We start from the raw sequence: 21,830 nt of genomic DNA on the forward strand, positions 1-21,830 counted from the left end.
GGGGGGGGGGGGGGGGGAGGAAGGGCGGGGGGGGAGGAATCGGACGGACCCTCAGGGATGTTATTGTATATGTATAGGTATTTGGTATATGTTATTGTATATTGGATTGTTGGATTGTATTTTTGGAGAGTATTTATTTTGGACAAGGCTATTGCCATTTAGTTTTGTTTTTTGTTTTTGTTTATATATTACTTATTTATTTGTTTAAAACTGGCCACTGTTATTTATATTGCTTTATTGTTGTGTAAAAGAAACACTACGTATTGTTATGTTTGGCCAAAAAACTTGAATAAAATATATTTAAAAAAAAAAAGAATTTGTATATACCTCATTGTTTGCTTATCTGCAAAGCTTTATAACATTTTGTTTTCTTGATTGTGATCTCATAGCTCTGGGGCGGGAGTCTCCGTTTTGCCGGCGCCCGGGGGTTTCCCGACGGCGTGGGGCTGCCCCACAATGGGAAAACCCCATTGATCGGCCGGCGTAACGGAGAATCCCGTCGGCGTGGTGAGGCAGAAATGTGGCTCGGCGCGGCGGAGGGAGCATCCCGCCCCTGGTTGCCAGCTTTCAGTTTTTGGCTATGCGCATGTCTGTGACTCACTTGTTGTGATCCAAATGCCACGCTGCGCCGGAAAGTCAGCTCATGCACCACAGCGCGGTTGATGAAGGCTGGGAGACAACGCTCCCGGGATCTACCCGGCTCGCAACGGGATCACACGCGTTGTTGCGATGTAAACTCCATCCATTGTGGGCGGGACCACCTTTTGACAAGTCTGCATATTAAATTGAGACAGCTAGTCTCACTTCCCTTGCGGCTTTTTCGTCAGCGCCCAGTGCACCTGGTCCACTTCCAAGAGTCGTACAAATGCCCCCTCTCTCAGCAGCTTCTCGAACATTCGAGCAACATACATGCCGGCCTCGCTGCCCTCCTCAAAGTTTGCCTGTGAAACCGATTCTCCGGGATCTCCACTTTCTCCTATAGCCGCCTCTGTTGATCCCCCATCTTTGCTGCCATCAAGGCAAGCTGTTCCTCATACTCCCCACTGTCCCCTCCATCTTCTGGGTCGCCTGGCTCTGGGCGTCCTGTCTCGTCTCCATGCATTCGAGCCTCGCCTTTATTAGGTCCACCACCCTAGCCAGGTACCCCAAATTCTCCTTTTCTGCTGGGTGAACTTCTTGTTAAGGAAATCCACCATCTGCTCTGTCGGCCACTGAGAAGGTAGGGCCGGTCCCTGACCCTCCGCCATCACCCTCACCCCCACACCACCCTCACCCTCACACCACGCTCACCCCACACCACACTCACCCCACACCACCCTCACCCTCACACCACCCTCACCCCCACACCACCTTCATCCCCACACCACCTTCATCCCCACACCATCCTCACCCCCACACTACCTTCATCACAACACCATCCTCACCCCCACACCACCTTCATCCCCACACCACCTTCATCCCCACACCACCCTCACCCCCACACCACCCTCACCCCCACACCACCCTCACCCCCACACCACCCTCACCCTCACACCACCCTCACCCCCACACCACCTTCTTCCCCACATCACCTTCATCCCAACACCACCCTCACCCCCACACCACCTTCACCCCCACACCACCTTCACCCTCACACCACGCTCAACCCACACCACCCTCAGCCCCACACCACCCTCACCCTCACACCACGCTCACCCCACACCACACTCACCCCACACCACCCTCACCCTCACACCACCCTCACCCCCACACCACCTTCAACCCCACACCATCCTCACCCCCATACCACCTTCATCCCCACACCACCACCCTCACCCCCACACCACCCTCAGCCCCACACCACCCTCAGCCCCACACCACCCTCAGCCCCACACCACCCTCACCCTCACACCACGCTCACCCCACACCACACTCACCCCACACCACCTTCAACCCCACACCATCCTCACCCCCATACCACCTTCATCCCCACACCACCACCCTCACCCCCACACCACGCTCAACCCACACCACCCTCAGCCCCACACCACCCTCACCCTCACACCACGCTCACCCCACACCACACTCACCCCACACCACCCTCACCCTCACATCACCCTCACCCCCACACCACCCTCAGCCCCACACCACCCTCACCCTCACACCACCCTCACCCTCACACCACGCTCACCCCACACCACACTCACACCACACCACCCTCACCCTCACACCACCCTCACCCTCACACCACCCTCACCCCCACACCACCTTCAACCCCACACCACACTCACCCGCACACCACCCTCACCCTCACCCCCTAACCACCCTGAGCAACACCGTCACCTCCACACCACCCCTCACCCTCACACCACCCTCACCCTCACACCACCCTCACCCCCACACCACCCTCACCCCCACACCACCCTCACCCTTACACCACCCTCACACGCACACCACCCTCAACCCCACTTCCACACCACCCTCACCGCCACACCACCCTTACTCTCACCCCCACAGCACACCCACCTCCAAACCACCCTCAGCACCACCCTCACACCCACACCACCCTCACCCTCACCCCCAAACCACCCTCAGCACCACCCTCACCTCCACACCACCCTCAATCCCACACCGCCCTCACCCGCACACCACCCTCACCCCCACACCACCCTCACCCCACACCACCTCACCCCCACACCACCCTCACCCCCACACCACCCTCACCCCCACACCACCTCACCCCACACCACCCTCACCCACACACTCCCCTTACCCCCACACCACCCTCACTCCCACAGCACACCCACCCCCAAACCACCCTCAGCACCACCCTCACCTCCACACCACCCTCAATCCCACACCGCCCTCACCCGCACACCACCCTCACCCCACACCACCTCACCCCCACACCAACCTCACCCCCACACCACCCTCACCCTCACACCACCCTCACCCCCACACCACCCTCACCCTCACACCACCCTCACCCCCACACCACCCTCACCCTTACACCACCCTCACCCCCACACCAACCTCACCCCCACACCACCCTCACCCTCACACCACCCTCACCCACACACCACCCTCACCCACACCTCCTAACCATCCTCAGCAACACCGTCACCCCCACACCACCCTCACCCCCACACCACCCTCCCACGCACACCACCCTCACCCTCACCCCCACACCACCCTCACCCCCACACCAACCTACCCCGCACACCACCCTCACCCTCACCCCCACACCAGCCTCACCCCCACACCACCCTCACCCCCACACCACCCTCACCCGCACACAATCCTCACCCCCACACCACGCTCACCCACACACCACCCTCACCCCCACACCACCCTCCCCCGCACACCATCCTGACCCTCACACCACCTTCACCCCCACACCATCCTCACCCTCACCCCCACACCACCCTCAAGCCCACACCACCCTCACCCTCACACCACCCTCACCCCCACACCACCCTCACCCTCACACCACCCTCACCCCCACACCACCCTCTCCCGCACACCACACTCACCCGCACACCACCCTCACCCTCAACCCCTAACCACCCTGAGCAACACCGTCACCTCCACACCACCCCTCACCCTCACATCACCCTCACCCCCACACCACCCTCACCCCCACACCACCCTCACCCCCACACCACCCTCACCCGTACACCACCCTCACACGCACACCACCCTCAACCCCACTTCCACACCACCCTCACCGCCACACCACCCTTACTCTCACCCCCACAGCACACCCACCTCCAAACCACCCTCAGCACCACCCTCACACCCACACCACCCTCACCCTCACCCCCAAACCACCCTCAGCACCACCCTCACCTCCACACCACCCTCACTCCCACACCGCCCTCATCCGCACACCACCCTCACCCCCACACCACCCTCACCCCCATACCACCATCAACCACCCCCGACCCCTCCCCCCCACCTACTCCCCATCCCGTGGCCTAATCATGCGTCTTGTCTTGTGTCTTGCAGGACCTGCTGGTGTTGAGGCGGGTCCAGCTGGTGTCCCCCGCCCCCAACTAGTGCCACAGCCGGAGCTCCCTGTGACACTGAGAGCAGCTCGGACGGCAACCCTCGACCCGAGACTCAAGACACCCCGGAGCTGGAATCTGAGAGTGACACGGAATTCACATCACAGCTGTCTCCAACACCCTCCACCAGCCCAGAGTCACTCACTTCGATTGGGTGCTTTAGTGAAGAGGCTCCTGGGACACTATCTGCTGTGCACCACATAGCTGCTCCGGTATATCAGGTGGAGGTAGGAACTTCCGAGGGGCGGACGGTCGGACGGCAGGCCGACCCCAGGGACTAACTGCCATCCAGCCAGGTTTTGGGCTTCTGGAACGGACAGTTCCATCTATTGTGGAGATGCCCTGTGATCGGTGTCCCCGTTGGCATCACAGAGCCAGGGACTACCTGAGGGGTTGTCGGCGAGCATTCAGCACCTGCAGGTTCGGTTGGAGCTGCAGGAGGTAGCGCCGACCATGTGTGCCATCCAGGCCAACATCACACAGGTGGTGTCTGTGGTGGGGGCATTGAGGGTTTTGGCTATGGTTCATCAAGTCCAAGGCCTGGGGCATTCTGTGTAGGCGCTGGCCGAGGCCCAGGACAGGATTGCCACCTCACAGATAGCCATGTGCCAGAGCCAGCTGGACACTGCAGCGGGGCTCCTAGGCGTGGCCCAGTCACAGCAGGCCATGGCTGAGATTGGCGGAGGCATTGCCCAGGCATTGCCCGACATGGCACAGACGCAGAGGGAGATGGCGCGGTGATTTGCTGATGTGACACAAACCCAGAAGGTGGTGGCATAGACAATGGGTGATGTGGCACAGTCCCAGACGGAGATGGTCCACCCCCTGTGCTCCATGGCCAGGAGCATGCAGACCTTGGTCGAGACAAGCAGCACCAGGTGGTGAGGGAGGCTCAGGGGAAGGCTCCGCACACACCCCTGTCCCATGGAGTAGCCCGGGGGCCGTTGGGCACCCCGAGGGAGACGGAGGTGATGGGATCAGTGTCAGTGACTCCCACAGGGGAGGTACTGGAACACCGCAGCATCTCGAACTCCCACCCCCCCTCCTGTCGCTGGTGCATCTGGTGGGCAGGAGGCAGAACAGGGTGGCACCACATCACCTGTAACACCCGAGCAGCAGCTGGGCCCATCTAGGCACCATCGCCCAGAAGTCAGATGCCAACGGGGACACAGGTCACAGGGCGGGAATCACAGCAGGCCGCCTCCACTTCTGCTGTACCATCTGGGTATCCACCGAGACATGTCTTTAGGGCCCGTAAGGCCAGAAAGTTAGACACCAGGTAAATTGGTACAGGAGCAGGACACAGTTTACTGATAGGGGCTAGGGCGTACATCTGTATATATGTTGTCACATTAAACACCTGTTCACAGTGTTACAACCTGCCTCAGTGCTCTGTCACATGGGTGGATGCAGTGGGGAGGGTAATGGGCAGACATAGAGGGTGGCCTGGGCTCCCCACCTTCCTCCCCTGTCACCCCAGGGATCCGCTGACCGTGTGATGGAATGCCCAGCTTGCATGCAGCGATCAACCAGGTGGACAGTGGAAAGTGCTACCGTGGGCAGGCGTCAGGCGTTGTCAAACGATGCGGAGCTCCAGAGCTCCTCACAGGTTGTCATCACCCTCCAACCCATACCCAGCGTTACTGCCAACCCAGGGCTCGCACCCTGTAGTGTGGCAGATATGTATCACTGAGGGGCTGCAGACCGGGGGGGGGGGCGCGTTGGTGGGGGTGGGGGGGCTTCGAATGTGGTGTCTGTGCTCCTGGCCAGTTTCCCCCCCACCACAGCCGGTGAACCTGGAGGCAATCAGAGCCTTCCATCCGCATTGGCCCTGGCGCACACGTCGTGCGGCCTCCCATGCCCGCCTGGGCCTAATGTCCTGCCCACCCTCCCCTCCCCCGCATCCTCCTCATTGGACTGGCGGTCTGGTGTTCATCCTCCTCCTCTAGCACGTCGTCCCTCTGATGCATGGTGTTGTGGAGGATGCAGCAGGCCGCCACGATGTCTGGGCGTCAAACTGGAGGGCCCCTCCAGAGCGATCCAGGCACCTGAACGGCATCCTCAGGACGCTGAAGCACTGCACGATCACGCTCTTGGTTGCTGTATGCGCGTTATTGTAGCGGGTTTCAGCGTCGGTCTGTGGCCTCTGGATAGTGACATCAGCCACCCCCTGTCGCCCAAGAGCCAAAACCCCCAGTTGTGGGGGTGGGGGGAGGGGGCATAGTGGTATTGTCACTGGACGAGTAATCCAGAGACTCAGGGTAATGCTCTGGGTATCCGGGTTCGAATCCCACCAGGGCAGATGGTGGAATTTGAATTCAATAAAAGTCTGGAATTAAAAGTCTAATGACGACCATGAAACCGTTGTCGATTGTCACAATGAATTCTGGCCCAGCCAGCGACGCCCACAACCCATGAACAAATTTAAAAAGACATGTCAGGAGCCGTCGAGTGTGCCAGGATGAAGGTGTCATGCACACTGCCCAGGTATCGGGCGCAGCCGTGCATGATGCGCAGCTGATGGTCACATATGAGCTGCATGTTCATCGAGTGGAACCCCTTTTGGTTTGTGTAGAGCGGCCTGCCATGTTCCGGTGCTCATAGCGGGACATGCATCCCGTCGATAACCCCCTGGACCCGGGGCATGCCGCGATGGCGGCGAACCCCACTGCCCGGGCATCCTGGTGTGCTCAGTCCACATTGAAGTGGATGTATTGAGCCGACTGGGCAAATAGGGCCTCTGTGATGGCGCGGATGCACCTGTACACCGAGGTCTGAGAGATTCTGGACAGGTCCCCGCTCAGCGCCTGGAAGTACCCCGTCGCATAAAAGTTTAGGGCGACCGTCACCTTGACAGCCACCGGGAGCAGGTGTCTTCCTCCATTTCCCCGCGGTGCCAGGTGTGCCGTAATCTGGCAGAAATATAGAACATAGAACATAGAAAAAGACAGCACAGAACAGGCCCTTCGGCCCACGATATTGTGCCGAACCTTTGTCCAAGATTAATCATAGATTATCATAGAATTTACAGTGCAGAAGGAGACCATTCGGCCCATCGAGTCTGCACCGGCTCTTGGAAAGAGCACCCTACCCAAGGTCAACACCTCCACCCTATCCCCATAACCCAGTAACCCCACCCAACACTAAGGGCAATTTTGGACACTAAGGGCAATTTATCATGGCCAATCCACCTAACCTGCACGTCTTTGGACTGTGGGAGGAAACCGGAGCACCTGGAGGAAACCCACGCACTCACGGGGAGGATGTGCAGACTCCGCACAGACAGTGACCCAAGCCGGAATCGAACCTGGGACCCTGGAGCTGTGAAGCAATTGTGTTATCCACAATGCTACCGTGCTGCCCTTAAGAACAAATTAATCTGCACTATATCATTCTACCATAATCCATGTACCTATCCAATAGTTGCTTGAAGGTCCCTAATGTTTCCGACTCAGCTACTTCCACAGGCAGTGCATTCCATGCCCCCACTACTCTCTGGGTAAAGAATCTACCTCTGACATCCCCCCTATATCTTCCACCATTCACCTTAAATTTATGTCCCCTTGTAATGGTTTGTTCCACCCGGGGAAAAAGTCTCTGACTGTCTATTCCCCTGATCATCTTATAAACCTCTATCAAGTCGCCCCTCATCCTTCTCCGTTCTAATGAGACAAGGCCTAGCACCCTCAACCTTTCCTCGTAAGACCTACTCTCCATTCCAGGCAACATCCTGGTAAATCTCCTTTGCACCTTTTCCAAAGCTTCCACATCCTTCCTAAAATGAGGCGACCAGAACTGCACACAGTACTCCAAATGTGGCCTTACCAAGGTTTTGTACAGCTGCATCATCACCTCACGGCTCTTAAATTCAATCCCTCTGTTAATGAACGCTAGCACACCATAGGCCTTCTTCACAGCTCTATCCACTTGAGTGGCAACTTTCAAAGATGTATGAACATAGACCCCAAGATCTCTCTGCTCCTCCACATTGCCAAGAACTCTACCGTTAACCCTGTATTCCGCATTCATATTTGTCCTTCCAAAATGGACAACCTCACACTTTTCAGGGTTAATCTCCATCTGCCACTTCTCAGCCCAGCTCTGCATCCTATCTATGTCTCTTTGGAGCCAACAACAGCCCTCCTCACTATCCACAACTCCACCAATCTTCGTATCGTCTGCAAATTTACTGACCCACCCTTCAACTCCCTCATTCAAGTCATTAATGAAAATCACAAACAGCAGAGGACCCAGAACTGATCCCTGCGGTACGCCACTGGTAACTGGGATCCAGGCTGAATATTTGCCATCCACCACCACTCTCTGACTTCTATTGGTTAGCCAGTTCATTATCCAACTGGCCAAATTTCCCACTATCCCATGCCTCCTTACTTTCTGCATAAGCCTACCATGGGGAACCTTATCAAATGCCTTACTAAAATCCATGTACACTACATCCACTGCTTTACCTTCATCCACATGCTTGGTCACCTCCACAAAGAATTCAATAAGACTTGTAAGGCAAGACCTACCCCTCACAAATCCGTGCTGACTATCCCTAATCAAGCAGTGTCTTTCCAGATGCTCAGAAATCCTATCCCTCAGTACCCTTTCCATTACTTTGCCTCCACCGAAGTAAGACTAACTGGCCTGTAATTCCCAGGGTTATCCCTATTCCCTGTTTTGTACATGGGCACGACATTCACCACTCTCCAAACCCCTGGTACCACCCCTATTGACAATGAGAACGAAAAGATCATTGCCAACGGCTCTGCAATTTCATCTCTTGCTTCCCATAGAATCCTTGGATATATCCCGTCAGGCCCGGGGGACTTGTCTATCTTCAAGTTTTTCAAAATGCCCAACACATCTTCCTTCCTAACAAATATTTCCTCGAGCTTACCAGTCTGTTTCACACTGTCCTCTCCAACAATATGGCCCCTCTCTTTTGTAAATACTGAAGAAAAGTACTCGTTCAAGACCTCTCCTATCTCTTCAGACACAATACACAATCTCCCACTACTGTCCTTGATCGGACCTACCCTCGCTCTAGTCATTCTCATATTTCTCACATATGTGTAAAAGGCCTTGGGGTTTTCCTTAATCCTACCCGCCAAAGATTGTTCATGCACTCTCTTAGCTCTCCTAATCCCTTTCTTCAGTTCCCTCCTGGCTATCTTGTATCCCTCCAGCGCCCTGTCTGAACCTTGTTTCCTGAGCCTTACATAAGTCTCTTTCTTCCTCTTAACAAGACATTCAACCTCTCTTGTCAACCATGGTTCCCTCATTCGACCATCACTTCCCTGCCTGACAGGGACATACATATCAAGGACACGTAGTACCTGTTCCTTGAACAAGTTCCACATTTCACTTGTGTCCTTCCCTGACATCCTATGTTCCCAACTTATGCACTTCAATTCTTGTCTGACAACATCGTATTTACCCTTCCCCCAATTGTAAACCTTGCCCTGTTGCACGCACCTATCCCTCTCCATTACTAAAGTGAAAGTCACAGAATTGTGGTCACTATCTCCAAAATGCTCCCCCACTAACAAATCTATCACTTGCCTTGGTTCATTACCAAGTACCAAATCCAATATGGCCTCCCCTCTGGTCGGACAATCTACAAAGCTTCCTGGACACACTGCACAAACACCACCCCATCCAAACTATTTGATCTAAAGAGTTTCCACTCAATGTTTGGGAAGGTGAAGTCACCCATGTCTACTACCCTGTGACTTCTGCACCTTTCCCAAATCTGTTTCCCAATCTGTTCCTCCACATCTCTGCTACTATGGGGGCCTATAGAAAACTCCCAACAAGGTGACTGCTCCTTTCCTATTTCTGACTTCAACCCATACAACCTCAGTAGGCAGATACTCCTCGAACTGCCTTTCTGCAGCTGTTATACTATCTCTAATTTACAATGCCACCCCCCACCTCTTTTACCACCCTCCCTAATCTTATTGAAACATCTATAACCAGGGACCTCCAAGAACCATTTCTGCCCCTCTTCTATCCAGGTTTCTGTGACGGCCACCACATCGTAGTCCCAAGTACCGAACCATGCCTTAAGTTCACCCACCTTATTCTTGATGATTCTTGCGTTGAAGTATACACACTTTAACCCATCTCCGTGCCTGCAAGTACTCTCCTTTGTCAGTGTTCCCTTCCCCACTGCGCCACTACACGCTTTGGCATCCTGAATATCGGCTACCTTAGTTGCTGGACTACAAATCCGGTTCCCATTCCCCAGCCAAATTATTTTAAACCCTCCCGAAGAGTACTAGAAAACCTCCTTCCCAGGATATTGGTGCCCCTCTGGTTCAGATGCAACCCGTCCTGCTTGTACAGGTCCCACCTTCCCCAGAATGCGCTCCAATTATCCAAATACCTGAAGCCCTCCCTCCTACACCATTTCTGCAGCCATGTGTTCAACTGCACTCTCTCCCTATTCCTAGCCTCGTTTTCACGTGGCACTGGCAACAAACCAGAGATGACAACTCTGTCTGTCCTGGCTTTTAACTTCCAGCCTAACTCCATAAACTTGTTTATTACCTCCACACCCCTTTTCCTACCTACGTCGTTGGTACCAATGTGCACCATGACTTCTGGCTGCTCCCCCGCCCCCTTAAGGATCCTGAAGACACGATCCGAGACATCCCTGGCCCTGGCACCCGGGAGGCAACATACCTTCCGGGAGTCTCGCTCGCGACCACAGAATCTCCTATCTATTCCCCTGAATCTCCTATTACTATTGCTTTTCTATTCTTCCCCTTCCCTTCTGAGCCCCAGAGCCAGACTCAGTGCCAGAGACCTGGCCGCTAGGGCCTTCCCCCAGTAGGTCATCCCCCCCCCAACAGCATCCAAAACGGTATACTTGTTTTGAAGGGGAACAGCCACGAGGGATCCCTGCACTGTCTGCCTGTTTGTTTTCTTTCCCCTGACTGTAACCCAGCTACTCTTGTCCTGTACCTTGGGTGTGGTTACCTCCCTGTAACTCTTATCTATAACCCCCTCTGCCTCCCGGATGATCCGAAATTCATCCAGCTCCAGCTCCAGTTCCCTAACACGGTCTCTGAGGAGCTGGAGTTGGGTGTACTTCCCGCAGGTATAGTCAGCGGGGACACCAGTGGTATCCCTCACCACCCACATCCTACACGAGGAGCATGCAACTAGCCTAGCCTCCATCCCCTCTTACCTTACAGAATATAGCTGCCCTGTGGACCAACTGGACCTCCGCCCTCTGACTCTCTGTAAACCCCTGGCTCCCTTCTCGCTCTTTGCGGAAATGTAGGAAACAAAATGAAAGAAGCACCATACTCCCTCTTCACCTAACTCCCTCAGTCGCCAAACTCTCACTATAGCACTCAAATGCACCAAATTCAGCACTCCCTCAGTCACCAAACTCTCACTATAGCACTCAAATGCACCAAATTCAGCACTCCCTCAGTCACCAAACTCTCACTATAGCACTCAAATGCACCAAATTCAGCACTCAGTGCAAACAAGGTCAGCACTGGAAGCTGTCTCACCTATATACTGTCTGACTCTCGCCTCTGAAAACTGGCCTAATCCAATTAACTAATTAACAAGCTCCAGCTGCAAGTACCTACAAGTGGAACCTTTGTTTAAAGCTGATTGAAAATTCATCTTCTTCTAAACCAAACAGCAACTTTTAAGTTAATTAACTAAATAAAAGAAAGACTAGACTTTAGATAAAAATGAACCCCTATACTCCCTCAGTCACCAAACTCTCACTATAGCACTCAAATGCACCAAATTTAGCACTCAGTGCAAACAAAGTCTGCACTGTAGGTGGATCACTTTTATACTGTGAATCTAGCCTCTGAAAACTGGCCTAATCCAATTAACTAATTAACAAGCTCCAGCTGCAAGTACCTACAAGTAGAACCTTTGTTTAAAGCTGATTGAAAATTCACCTTCTTCTAAACCAAACAGCAACTTTTAAGTTAATTAACTAAATAAAAGAAAGACTAGACTTTAGATAAAAATGAACCCTTATACTCCCTCAGTCACCAAACTCTCACTATAGCACTCAAGTGCACCAAATTCAGCACTCAGTGCTGTCTGCTCTGCCGGAGTCTTCGATGGCATGCCCAGTTCAGTAGGTCCTCGAATGACAGGCGCTGCCAGTACGCACGAGGCCTCATGTGGCGCCTCCTTTGCACCTCCTCCTTCTCGGCCTGTTGGGCAGCCTGCTCTCTATCCTGGGCAGCTGCCTCCAGTTCCTCTGGGGCACGCTCCGCTGCTGCAGATTCCTCCTCCTCGAGCAGCTCCAGCTCATACAGCCATAGGGCATACCACAGGACTGCAGCGACGAGCAGGAAGGCCACCATTGCTGGTTGAATTCCAATATCCATTGTCTGCAGGGGTTGAAAGGCTGACATGTTAGCATGGTGCGTACCCCCGTGCCCAACCAGGTCCACCAGGCTATGTGGTGACCCTGGGTGGCATTGCGGGCTCTCCTCCGTATGTTCCCCCCATCTGTGCACCCCTGACCCCGTCGGTGCCCGGCACCATGGGGGCCTCAGGCCCTGATGCTCGTCCCTACTGCCAGAGTACCATCAGCTGCCGCTGCCCTTGCAAGCGGTACGCTCCATGACCCCGCCCAGTGCCCCCGTAGGGGCTAATGAGGACTTGCCCTTGAGTGGATCGCCTGATGCCCCGCTGGTGGCTGGCAGCCAGGTGGGAGGCGGGTGTAGCGGAGGGTGGGGTCCGGGGGTGGGAGCACCGGTATTACTCTGCAGAACCAGGGGCCGAGGTGGGTGGTCAGTGCGGTGCACAGCAAAATGTCTGCTTTGCAGGCCACGGCAATGGGGGTCCATGCCAGGACACCCCCCCAGTCCCATGGGGGAGTCACCGCGGCCACGCAGTCCATCCCCTGGTCATCCCTCCGCTTCCCCCAGCCCTGGCAGGGCCCCCCCACTCCAGCCACCCCAGCCAGTGCCCGGCCCAGCAGCCTGCAGTCGTGCCTCTCTTGGTCCTACCTCCTCTCTCTCCCTCATCAGCCACAACGCCGGTTTCTCGATTTTTAAAAGCACCAGTGAACTATGCCGTCGGGAACTCGGCCCATTAGAGAATCGCTGAGGCCCTGGAGAATACTGGGTCAGGCCCGCTAATGGTATGCAAATGGGGTTTTCTATCTGTGTGTTCCGGACCCCATTGATACCGCTGTTGAGGTGACGAAGAATTGCGATTTGGCGTCAAATCGGCGCCCACCATTATTTCGGCATCGGAATAAATGGGTAAATGAATAGAAAAGAATTCACAAGAGGTCAAATTGTGGCGATTCTGTGAAAGCAACCGTTTGCTGAGCCTAATAGTCTTAATCTCATTTTCTCCTTTCACTAGTGAATTTACAGCAGTTGTGCCAATTGGCCTTTGTGACTTCAGCAGATACTCCAGGTGCATCATGTTAATAAGGGTTTTTCACCAATTGGGAGAATTACTGAGGAAATTCATTTTCTGTTTATGGTGTTACTGTTTGTATCTTCACTTGCGCGCCATTTGTACTGATCTATGCTGTTGTCTCAATAAGGAACCGGAATAATGTTTTCAATCATAGGGGATCACCAGATAAATATATCGAGTGTGAACCCAACTTGTTAACAAAAGCTGTTGGCACAGCAAGCTGTTTGTTGAGAGAGCAATATGGCCAGGACACCGGGGAGAACTCCCTGGTCTTCTTTGAAGAAGTGCCGTGGGTTCTTTTACCTCCACCTGAGGAGACAGACGGATCCTTGGTTTAACCTTATATCCAAGATTCAATGTGGTGTCAGACCGTGATACGAAATGGTTGGTATTGAATTGACTGCCTGTTGTAGATAGAGCCTGATAGATAATTCCATTGACTGCAATGGAACTCCAACAGTCCAAAGACTCTGACAGTATAATGCTCTCTCACTATTGCACTGACATCCTGGAGTAGATATTGACCTTGTGTGATAGTTTAAAATGGGTGAATCAGGAATCTGGTTTATCTCTCAAGAGTTTTATTTCCAGAGTTTTGACTTCACGACATTGCGATCTACCCTAATATCTCCATGTTTATCAGACTTTTCAGGAAAAATTACTGAAAGAATAGTTTTTTCATTTTGTTGGAATGTTGCCATGTTGAAGTAACATAGTGAAGTATTTTGCCACTAAGCTGACCTTGAAGGTTGCTAGCTTTTCCTCTTCATGCTCTGGTTGCTTCCCAGTTAAGTGCGTAATCTTTCCATTGAAGGAAGCAAAAGCAGCAATAAAAAATATAATGATTATTTTAAATTTATTTCCTTTTTTCAGTCCTGAACATTTAATGGTGTAAAATGTCTGAATGGTCAGGTTAACAACCTGCCATTGTCACATTCTAGTGAAGTTAGTTTTTGCTGGTTCCAATGTCAAGATGCACAGTACAGAACAACACGATCGATCGTCTTTGTAACTTCCGTAATTTAAAATGTATATGTGTGAATGTCACTTTGGTTTCCTGAAAGCATTTTGGACCTAGTTCAGATATTTCTTAATCCTTTCCATGCATTATGTCATAAGGCCATGTTAACTAAATTGCAGCTGAGAGACAATAACAAGCTCCTTCAACACAGTGAAACGTGTCGGGTTACTGAGCAATAGAAATCCTATAGCAAGACATCCACAGTAGAAAGCTTGTGATGTGGCTCTGTAGGCAACAGAAGGTTGGTGTTGCCATTGGCTCTCCAGATGGTGGACCAATCTACCACCATGACCACTAAATTTCACCCAATGTTTCTCCCCATAATGCTGGGGAAATCTCAGTTCATAGGAGAAGATAGAAAGGGTGAAGATCTGTGATGCCAAACATCGGCCTCATTTGTGTTGGTCCTGGACTTTCAGAGCTTCCCATGAAGGAGAGGCCGAGGTAGAGGCAAAACAATAGTACACTGCACACCTTACTTCCTCAGATCAGGAGATCTGAGAGGGAAATACATCAAGGTAGCAAAGGAGGATCTGAACAAGAAACCACTGTAACATACTGTTGAGACCACTCTTGGTGAGCAAAAACAAACACCAATTCGAGGAATTCAAGGCCAAGGGTGAGAATTTCTATTGAGAGCTGAACAAGATGGCTTCAATCTTGCCAATATTGAATTGGAGAAAGTTTTAGCGGATCCAAAACAATTCTGAACTGGCAATAATAATAATCTTTATTGTCACAAGTAGGCTTCAATTAATACTGCAATGAAGTTACTGTGAAAAGCCCCTAGGCACCATATTCCGGCGCCTGTTCGTGTACACAGAGGGAGAATTCAGAATGTCCAAATTACCTAACAAGCACGTCTTTCAGGACTTGTGGGAGGAAACCGGAGCACCCGGAGGAAACCCACGCCGACATGGGGAGAATGTGCAGACTCCGCACAGACAGTGATCCAAGCCAGGAATCAAACCTGGAACCCTGGCGCTGTGAATTCATAGTGCTAACCACTGTGCTATCGTGCTGCCCTACAGGCTCTCAGGCACCATATCATCCTGGAGTTGTTATTGTGGCAAAGTTTAACATTGAATGTTTCCAGTTCACAGATGAAAACCGATCCAATAGTTACCAAAGATCTGACATTTCGGTGAGCAGCCAAGGTGGAATTCTAGGGCATGGCATAAGTCAGGTGTTCCTGACCGCTTTACTACCGGAACCCATCCCCTACCCCGCCTACCGTATTCTAAAAATTCTGCAGACCCCTTGTAAAACAACACAATTATTTTTTCATTGTAAAAATAGATACACAATTAAGCATATATATTTCTTATTGGAAGGTTGGTTAGCTCAGTTGGCGAGATGGCTGGTTCATGATACGGAGCAACGCCAACAGCACAGGTTAAATTCCCATATAGGCTGGTGTTACCATGACCCTTCTCGACCTTGCTCCTCGCCTGAGGTGTGGTGACCACCAGTCAGCTCTTTCTCTCATAGGGGAGAGCAGCCTAAGGCCATCTGGGACTATGGCGATTTTCATATTTATTACTATTGTTGTTTGAAGGAAAAAACAGTAAAACCTGGAAATAACTGATACTGATCCAAACTGCAATTCCATTTTAAGGAATGCAAGACTAGTTCAGACCAGTACCAGTAATTTCTCAAGTTTTACTGGTTACTCCTTCTGGGATGGTTGCTGGTTTTGAGAAACAATTCTTTCAACGTTTCTCCTGGTTTGGTCCTTTGTTTTCATTGCTGAAAATCCAGATTGATAGAAGTAAGTTGACCAAACTTGCAGCCCAGCAGGAGAAGGAGTGCTAAATTCATCGGAGAATTGACACTGAAGTGTTCTCCAACAACGTTTCTTTGGCTTTGATGAGACAGAAGGGGTAGTTTAGCCTTAGTATTTTCACTCAATGAGTTTGTGGGCCACAGGTGTGTAGCAGATTGTTTGTCCCGAGATCTGAAAAATAAGTATTCAATTTGTTGCCCAGACCAGAGTTTGAATTTTTAGACCCTGATGGAGGAAAGCTTGGAAGTGGGCGGGCACTTAAATTTGTGCCCTTGGTCTGTTCGCCAGTTTCCAAGTACCATCCACCACTCCCCCCCATCTCCCCCCCCCAACTCCAAGTTTATGTGGCAAATGGACTGACATCCCTCCCAGTCTCAAATGATTAGGTAGTGCCAAGCTTGGGTTTCATCAGCCTGCTGATTGTAAAGGGAAAGGACAGGTATGCGGGTTAAGCAGTTGCACAGTTTTCAGCTCCTGAGTAAATATGAATTACAAGGGGAAGCTGTGTGATGAGAGCACAGGACAATGCTTTGAGAATATTGAAAATGTGGTTGTAGTAAAATTGTGTTTCACATTTCAGCATTGTGCCAACAATGGGTACATTACTGGATAGCTAAGAATGATGTTCCGCTGCGAGAGCTTGAGAGCTCAAATTAAAAAGCTGAATCTCAAAAGTAATAATCTCTGGATAAGCCACTTGCCAATTGGCATTGGGATAAAGGGATTAGAAGGTTAATTGCATGGCAGAAGGACTGGTGTGGGAGATAATGATCCGAGGTCACTGGCACCAGTACAGGGGAAAGAGGGAGCTGTTCCGTTGCAATGGGCCCCACTTAAACTGGGGTAGGATCAATGTCCTGGCAAATGAAATAACCCAGGCAGTCGACTGGGTTTCACACTAACAAAGTGGGGAGAAGGTTCAGAAAAGGCTAAATTCAATGGCAGCAAGGGAAATGTCAAGTCTCTAAAGCAGAGCAGCATTGAGGGGACAGGGAGAGTAACAAAGTTAATTGGGGATTAATGAATAAGGTGGCGACAAGGAAAATTAGAAAAATATCATATTAAGCATGAGATCTGAACGTGCAAAGTATTCACAACCGTTAGATGAATTTGTGGCACAGATGGAAATTAAGTTTGGTTTAATAGCCATGAAGGAAATATGGTTGTAAAGTGATCATAGTTGGGAACTAAATATTCCAGGATTTTTATTCAGAATGTTACATTTATTTTAAAATTAGAACTTTTAGAAGAAACAGACAAAATGGAAAAGGAGGAGGGGTGGATCTGATCGCGCAAGATGGGATGAAGACAATAGAAAGAAAGGATCTTGGCCCAGAAAACAAACGTGTAATATCAGATTGGGAGCTAAGAAACAGCAAGGGACACATAACATTGGCAGGAATTGTTTATGGTAGCTGTAGAATCGGGCAGGTTGTAAATCCGGAAATTTGAGATTCATGTATTAAAGATGATAATGGTAATCACAGGGTGTGTTCATGGAATGTGTGAAAGATAGTTTTCCATGTCTGTGTGCCAAGGATCCAACTAGGAATGGGCTATTTTAGATCTAGCATTGTGCAATAAAAAAGAGTTAATTAATAATCTCCACGGAGGAATGAACATGCAGGTACAGTGAATCAAGTCTAGGCTGAAGCTGTCTGACAATCAAGCACTTTTATAATGTTGTATGCATAAATTTTAATGAAATAAAATTAAAATAAACAAGAAATTACCTGGACAATTCATCTAGGCACAGCTTAGGCACAATGCAGCTCCAGATTAGTTATCGGCTTTGCTGCTTCACACGCCGCTCGTTGCCACACTCCAAGCGACCCGTGACCCCAACTGACCAAGCTTAAACCTAACTGCCCTCAACCACCATCGCCAGTCCATAAGATGGGTCCGGGTTGCTACCCAGTGCCTCCTCCACCCAGTCGGTGCCCAGAGGGTCCTGGAGTTCATCTTGGGAGGGAGGTGCAGCTGGTTCCAGCCCCACCTGCCCCTGCATCATCTGGCTCTGCCAACCCTGGCGGCTCCCCAATGTCTGCACCATGGTGCCGGCGCCCTTGCCGATGCTCCTCAGCGACTGGGTCATGCTCTGCAGTGACTGGGCAATGCACACCTGGGACTGAGACATGCCCTGCAGCACCTCGGTCATTCCCATCTGAGAGCGGGACATGTCCTGCAGAACCTCATCAAGGTCAGCCTGGTACTGGGTCAAGTCCCCCATCAAGTCGGACAGTCTGCCAAGACCCTCAGCCATGGCCATCACCGGCTGCACCATGCCTTGGCCACCTTCACTCATGGTGCCGACATTGTGCACCAGGCTCTCCACTGCGGTCACCACCAGTGTTGGCCTCGGTGCCACGCATTGTCAGCGATATCTGCTGCATCCATAGCCTCTGGGACTCCTCTAATCGGCTATGGACCTGCTGGAGTGTCGCTAACATCTCCCTCTGAATATCACGGCCGCTCCTTAACATCTCCATCAGCTCTGGGATAACCTGGTCCATAGGCTCAGCATCTAGCTGTGACCCAGCTGGGTCCTGGGATCTAACGGACCTTCTGCTGATGTCTCGCCTAGGGGTTCATGCCTCCGCTTGATGTGTATCAGGAACTGAGGTGCTCACTCGATTGTTCCCAAAGAACCCTGTCCAGTAACATTTCCCCTTGAGGTGCATGTATCTGCGCTGGTGGAAGGTGGTGTTATGGGCGAGGCGTTTTCAGAACCCCAAAATGTATCATGGAGTTCAACCAACCTCTCCCTTTAATGTATTTGTTGCTTTTCCGAGCACACGGCTTTTTCCCTTGGTGTGGGATTACAATTATGGACACGTGAGTTTTTAAACACAAAACACTGTTTATTCCATGAACTCAACTTAACATCTTAAATAAACATTGGATCTCTTAACACCCCTTACTTCAAAGATAACTCAGAAAATATTGTAACAGTAAATAATTCCTTAAAATGTTCCTTCAAACCTCCAAGAGACTCAACACCTTTAAACAAAATCACATCAGGTTAAAGGCTTCACTTTTATAAGTTTAAATCACCCAAATGATCCAGCGATAGTCTTTCATGGCAGAGATCCAGCTCACTGCAAAACACAGACACACACCCAGCTCTTTTCAAAACTTGCAGCTCTCTGGAAACACACAGACACACACAAACTGCTTTCTAAACTGAAACTAAAAACCTGCAAAATGGCTGACCTAAAGCCCAGCCCCACCCACTCTCTGACATCACTGTTTTCTTAAAGGTACATTGCTTAAACATCCATGTCTTAAAAGTACCTCACAAGACACCTTCCCCCAAGAAAAAAAATTAACCATGAACTTCAAGATGGTTTCATTTTTCACTTTTGCACCGTCAACTAAGAAATGTACACAGTAAATATACCTTTTCGTTTTTTAAAAAAACAACACATGCAAACAGGTATAATAATATAGTCCATTTTTCTTTGTTCTTCTTCCTCCAACCGAAATCCTTCTCGATTGACAGCCTCTTTCAATAGAGTCACTGCACGATCCATCCATTCCTCTACTCCTCGGCATTTCTCTTTAGAATCAGATACTTTAGTTCAATCTGACCACAGAGTCCCTTGCAATTCTCCAATACAGGAACATTGATGATCACAGCTTTCAGGCAGTCAAATGCCTGTTGAAAGTCCGCTGTCCATTGAAACTTTTTAGGTTTCTTTAGCAATTCCATCAGTGGAGTAATCAAGCCACAAATCTTTTGCACAAAGGGTCGATCAAATTCATTCATGCTAAGAGATTGCATTATTTCCCTTCATCTTGAAGGTATCGGAAACTCAGCAAGGAAAGTGATTCGGGCTTCTCCAAATTCACTTTTGGCTATGTTCATCACCAAACCCGCCACCTGAAGTCGATCGAAGAACTCCATACGATGTTTTAAATGTTCTTTCCATGTCTGGAAGTTGGAAATAAAAGCACATTGTCCCACTTTCTCCATGCAATCCTTCAATGGTGGGAGAGGATAAGAGTCCATTCTTGTAACTGCATTCACCTTTCTATAGTCCACACACAACTGTTGGGTACCGTCTGGTTTAGGTACCATCGCTGTGGGTGAGCTCCATTGACTGCAACCCACTTCAATTATGCCGTTTGTGAGCATACTCTCAATCTCTTTGTTAACCTGTGTCAATTTTAAAGGATTAAATCTATATGGATGTTGTTTGATAGGAACAGCATTTCCCCCATCTACATCATGTATAGCCATTTTAGTACTTCCCAATTTATCTCTACAAACCTGCCCATGTGATATTAATAACTCTTTCAGGTCAGTTCGTTTTTCCTCTGGAAGGTAACTTAACAATTCATCCCAATTTTTAAGAACATCCTCATTTTCCAATTTAATTTGAGGTATGTCAAATTCACAGTCATCTGGATTTGGTTCGTCACTTTGAGTTAGAATCATTAAAACCTCCTTTTTCTCTCCTTCCCTTTCAAAGTACCTTTTAAGCATATTCACATGACACACTCGGTGAGTCTTCCTTCTATCTGGTGTTTTTACCACATAATTCACCTTACTTAATTTCCTTTCAATCTGATACGGTCCACAAAACCTAGCTTTTAAAGGCTCCCCTACCACTGGTAACAACACTAAAACTTTATCCCCACTGGCAAAACTACGAACTTTGGATTTCTTGTCCGCTACCCGTTTCATCACATTTTGTGCAACTTTCAAATGTTGTCCAGTCAATTCACCTGCTCTATTTAATCATTCCCTAAAATTTGACACCTAATCCAATAGTGTAATTTCCGATTTTTCACCCACCAATTTTTCCTTCATCAATTTAAGTGGTCCTCTTACCTCATGACCAAAAATTAGTTCAAAAGGACTACATTTCGTAGACTCATTAGGTGCATCCCTAATTGCAAACAATACGAATGGGATTCCTTTATCCCAATCCTCTGGATAATCTTGACAATAAGCCCTCAACATTGTCTTTAATGTCTGATGCCACCTTTCTAACGCTCCCTGCGATTCTGGGTGGTATGCAGTTGATTTAAATTGTTTTATTCCTAAGCTATCCATAACCTCTTTGAATAACTTTGGGCAGCATGGTAGCATTGTGGATAGCACAATTGCTTCACAGCTCCAGGGTCCCATGTTCGATTCCGGCTTGGGTCACTGTCTGTGCTGAGTCTGCACTCATCCCCGTGTGTGCATGGCTTTCCTCCGGGTGCTCCGGTTTCCTCCCACAGTCCAAAGATGTGCAGGTTAGGTGGATTGGCCATGATAAATTACCCTTGGTGTCTAAAATTGCCCTTAGTGTTGTGTGGGGTTGCTGGGTTATGGGGATAGGGTGGAGGTGTTGACCTTGGGTAGGGTGCTCTTTCCAAGAGCCGGTGCAGACTCGATGGGCCGAATGGTCTCCTTCTGCACTGTAAAAAAAAATTCTATGATAACTTTGAAGTAAAATCCGTTCCTTGATCTGATTGAATTTCTGTGGGTAGTCCATATCTAGTAAAGAATTTAAGCAATTCCTCCACAATCCTTTTAGCTGTATTATTA

General features: G+C 50.2%; 1 protein-coding gene across 1 annotated transcript in view; it reads left to right on the forward strand.

Moving 5' to 3' along the window:
• LOC140425414 (N-acetyllactosaminide beta-1,6-N-acetylglucosaminyl-transferase-like) overlaps positions 1-21,830 on the forward strand; it is a 163,547-nt gene that overhangs the window by 131,478 nt on the left and 10,239 nt on the right. The gene's annotated exons all lie outside the window — the stretch shown is intronic.

This window comes from Scyliorhinus torazame, chromosome 6 (genome assembly GCF_047496885.1).
Source record: "Scyliorhinus torazame isolate Kashiwa2021f chromosome 6, sScyTor2.1, whole genome shotgun sequence".
Lineage (NCBI taxonomy): Eukaryota > Metazoa > Chordata > Chondrichthyes > Carcharhiniformes > Scyliorhinidae > Scyliorhinus > Scyliorhinus torazame.